The sequence below is a fragment of the Schistocerca americana genome, chromosome 11, assembly GCF_021461395.2.
Source record: "Schistocerca americana isolate TAMUIC-IGC-003095 chromosome 11, iqSchAmer2.1, whole genome shotgun sequence".
Taxonomy (NCBI): Eukaryota; Metazoa; Arthropoda; class Insecta; order Orthoptera; family Acrididae; genus Schistocerca; species Schistocerca americana.
In genome coordinates this window covers 10,051,836-10,056,946 of record NC_060129.1, presented here as the reverse complement: position 1 = coordinate 10,056,946, position 5,111 = coordinate 10,051,836, and the positions used below count along the sequence as shown (strand labels likewise).

The following is a 5,111-nucleotide window of genomic DNA, read 5'->3' as shown; positions in this document are numbered from 1 at the left end:
GACTCATGCATCACACTAATCTGACCACTTAGACCATGACCTTCCATTACAATACTCGCTTCCCCATGAATTCCACTTTTTCCTTCAACAAATGTTATATTCATGTCACACCAGATAAAATTTACTTTGAAACTTCCTGGCAGATTAAAACTGTGTGCCCGACCGACTGTATGTCTCGGTCGGGCACACAGTTTTAATCTGCCAGGAAGTTTCATATCAGTGCACACTCCGCTGCAGAGTGAAAATCTCATTCTGAAAATTTACTTTATCCTTAACAATCCAGTTCATACCTAGTATCAAATTTTCATTTAAATCATCAATTACTAAGCATCCTTGTATAAATTGTACATGATTAAATTAAAGTAAGACTTGTGTGGTTATCAACTTACTGCTTTTTCCTGTTGCCCCTTTTATCCTTACTCCTGTTACTGGAAATTCTGTGAAATTTTTATTATTTTTCATCCTGTCTCTTAGCTTTCTCGATATTCCTGTAATTGGGCTGCCTGTATCCAGAAGACAGTTTCCTATCCAATCATTAATCTGTACTACAATATATGGACTTCCAAATTCTTCACCAATTTTACTGACCTCATTTCCAAATAACAAATCCTCTTCTATGTCCCGAATATTCACTCCTTTATCACAATCAATACCATTTATTACAGATTCTACAGATTTACTAATCATACTAGCACCAGGAGACTGAAACTTCCTGGCAGATTAAAACTGTGTGCCCAGCCGAGACTCGAACTCGGGACCTTTGCCTTTCGTGGGCAAGTGCTCTACCAACTGAGCTACCGAAGCACGACTCACGCCCAGTACTCACAGCTTTACTTCTGCCAGTACCTTGTCTCTTACCTTCCAAACTTTACAGAAGCTCTCCTGCGAACCTTGCAGAACTAGCACTTCTGAGAGAAAGGATATTGCGGAGACATGGCTTAGCTACAGCCTGGGGGATGTTTCCAGAATGAGAAACATCCACCAGGAGACTGTTCCACATTTCTCATGACAATTTTATCATCTGAGTGCACACACTGACAAATTTCACTTGAGACCTTACACTTTTGATCACCATACTGACACTTACTACTACAGTCATTGACTACACTTAGTACTCTATCACTAATTAGATCTTCTTTTCCACTTTCACAAACACATTCAGACACGACATCACTAACATCAAGTGGTAACATTAATCTATCAGGCACTGTGGTACTGCTTTCTAACTCGTTACTCGAACCCTCACCAGAAATTCCAGAATCATTCAGCATCAAATCATCAACTTTATCTTCTACATATATCACCTCATCTAATTCATTAAGTAACATATAATCAACAACTTCATTATCATCATCATCATCATTAGAAACATTATCATCACATTTAATAGTATTTTCAACAGCAGAGTCATTTCTCTTTTCACACTCTTCTTCAACAACCTCAACACTGTGACTACTCTGTTCTACCACATCCTCATTTTCCTGTTTATTATCTACTGTAATTTCACCTGGAATTGCATTGTTATTTTCACTTCCATTGCTTAGCACATGAACGTCAGCTTCCACACATACAGCACCAGTATCAGCATTTTCACTCATTTCACAGTCACTCAACATTCTCACTAAACCATACTCATCAGATCTGTTCTCATCACTATCAACAGCTACTACTGCATTATTACTGTCAAATAAATTTGTCAAAGTGTTTTCTTCTAATTCAAATTAAGATTTTGAAAAATTTTTTTTTGGTCATCTTTGTTTTCAGATAAAGAATTTTCCCAAAATTTCCTAACAAACTTCATTCTATTCATTTCAGGTTGTATTCTGGGTACAAAATTTTGGTATGTTCTATTTGTTCTTCCCCTTCTGAAATTACTACAATGTGCCCGATTGTAATTCCCACGTCTATTTGCCCCATTTGGCCAGGCTCCGAAACATTTCTTCTGTTTTCAGAATTTATACTATTGTTTCTCTAATTTTGTCCCCACTGCCTTTTTCTTGGTTCAAAATTCCTATTCTCAGGTCTCTGCCTTACATTCCTCTCCCCATTTCTTCTGTCATCATTTCTAAACCTGCTATTGAAATGATCATTGAAAGCCCTGTTACTGTTAATTCTGCTATCATCAAGTCATTCATTACATCTGTCATTTCTCTCCGATGCTAAATCCAATTTATCTATATATCTAAGAAATTGTTCAATTGAATCATCAGGCCCATAGACAAGACTCCACTGTTCCCTATTCGGCAACCTACATGTTAGAGCATCTATTTCGAACATTTCATCAAGTAATTTATCTTGATGTACTAAAGTTCTTAACTGTTGTCCACAAAAACTTTTCATGTGTTTGAAATTTGGCCCATTCAAAAATTCAGACTTAATTCTAGCTTGTTTAGTTTCTGACCAGAATTTGTTCATGAAAGCTCGTTTTACCTCATTAAAGGACATTTCGGGTTTGATTGCTTGGTTCGCCCATGACAAAGCCTCCCCATTTAAGAACTTTTTAAAAAAAATTAATTTTCAAATTATCACTCATTTTATCAGTCAAGTTGTCTTTAATCTGGCACATGAAATCGACTGGACGTATATTTCCCTCCCCTGAAAATGTTTTTATGTTTACATTACTCCAGAATAGACTGTAACTACAGAAAGATTTCACAGCAACGGAATCTTCAATTTCTTGAAATTTAGATTTTAAGTTCAAAATTTCACCTAAACAAGTGCCTACATCTTCTTTTAACTCCACGAAATTATCTTTTGCAATTTTAGTGAAATTTTGTATATTTTAATGAGTTTCTGTGAATTTCTTTACAAAATCTTTGTTGAGCTTTTTTAATTGTAACACTTAAACAGTAGCAACTTTTTCAAAATTTTATACGGAATCTAGTCTCTCTTCGAACCTTTGGTTTTCCTGTTTTAAGGTAACAATTTCCTCTTCTATAGCCAACACATTTTTGGTATTCTCATCTACTTTTTCCCAACACTTGTCTACATTCTCTTTTGTCTTGCGAATCTGGGTTCCATGGTTGTCTAACTTTTTACTGATAGAATCAAGTTTCTGATCAAAAAAAGTTTTATGTTCATCAAACGATTTTTCAATTGTCTTTTTCTGCTCTTCCATCAGCTGAACTAATCTATCCAAAGCTAATACATTAGGTTCAAATCCACGAAAGTGTGAACATACACTACTGTGGTCACTGTTCTCTCTGATATCATTGTCCTGATTAACAACATTATGATAAGTAATATCTACACTGTTTTTCAAGTTGCCATTAACCTCCCCATTATCATCAACTTACCTATTGTTGTTAACCTCTCTATTATTGTCCATAATGACAATGGAGACAAATACAATTTCAAAAAGTGAAAGTTCAAATAACTGTTTTGTACTTACAGACAGTTGGTTCTCCTAGTTGCGTTTTCACTAAGTACACTTTGTAGTGTTACTGACTTTTTTCTTTGTCCTGTTCTCAGAAAAATGGAATACTATTTCAACAAGCGGATTAATTCTGAAACAAAATACAAGATTAGTTTACAGATTTACACTGCATCCCAGCTCCTCCACCAATTATAACGTTTCTGTAACTACTCGTAATAATGGGGTTGATCATAGTTACTCTTTATTTGCTGCAGTCCTGGTCCTGAGAACATTTATGGTCACTGTAAAACAACTACTGGAGAGTTGATGTAGTGTAAGCTTGCATTAAGTTTCATAGTATTTTATTATACTTTCAAAACATAATTGAAGTATTATTACAAAGGCAAACAATGCTTACAATACGAAAGGAGCAGCTACATTCTCTCTGCTCAAAAACCAAAACCAGTTTGAGACCCCTTGCCAAAATGGCTGTAAATATTTATACTTTAACAATCCCGAACAATCCTCGTCATTGTTTAAAATTATTATTTCATTAATTAACAATTAAATCTCTCATCCTAAAACAAATGACATATTTTAATGATTACCTAGATTTTTATATATTAAACACATGAGTGAAGTCTAATCTCTATGTAAGTCGAAGCAAGTATAAACACTTAGGTATCAAATAATAACAATACACTTGATATATTTACTAATTACAGAAGATTCATATGATACAAAATGTTCCTACAAATTAACAAACTTCTATACATTAGTATAGTTAACATTCCATAATTATTTTCTCCGTAGCTTTTTCGCAAGTCCCTATTTCCATACACCTCTGTGTTAGAAACTACTGTTTATGGTTAAAATTTACATGTTTTTATTAGTTTTGATTGGACTGTTGTGTTTCAGTATCATGAGGCAGCTTTCATTATTGCTGCAGAGCACTAAAGTACACAATTTCATTCTCTAAGCCAATGCTGCATCACTCTACATATCCTCAGTGCTCTTTAGTTAAGGGGAGTTTGAATGCCCTAACCAGACAATGTTAAATTTAGTGAATTGGCTTCCCTGTATTTCAGGAACCACTGAAGCCATTGACATGAAACTTTTATAGGATATTAAACTGTTTGTTATGAGTATACTGAACTACAATAATTGTATTTCAGCCATTGCTTTTGAAAATATTTTTTTTAATTACATGATTAAAATTTTGTGTACTTTTTTGTATGTTACCCTAAAGAATTATTATTATACATAACATTATGTTCTTCTTTTAGTTCAGTAGACTCCGGATATGTATGTTATTACTCCCTGAAAATTTGAATACTCTGCTCAAAGTGGTTTCTGAGATTTAGGGAAAAATGCAACAGAAAATGTAAATTTTCAGGAATGGCTTCTAAAGTTTCAAAAGACTGTAACTCACTTAATATATGCTTCATTTTTTTTATTTTTGGTTACTCAGAAGCACCCTGCACCATACTGTATATTGTCATGATCTTTTTCCAGGTTTTTTCTTCTTTCCACACTCTTTAGTGGCCAACAGTGATGCATACTCTGTTTTATCAATGCAAATCTTGTCCATCTGTTCCAGTTCACTGATGCAGTTTGCTCCAGGATTCATTCCCATACGCTGTAGCACTTTCATCTTACCAGTCCCCTCTCCCCCCTTACACACACACACACACACACACACACACACACACACACACACACACACACACACACACACACACACAGAATGACTCAT

General features: G+C 34.7%; 1 non-coding gene across 1 annotated transcript; it reads right to left on the bottom strand.

Moving 5' to 3' along the window:
• Positions 1–730: 730 nt before the first annotated feature.
• Positions 731–805, bottom strand: Trnas-cga. Its single transcript has one exon. It is a non-coding gene; the product is annotated as a tRNA-Ser (tRNA).
• Positions 806–5,111: the final 4,306 nt, after the last annotated feature.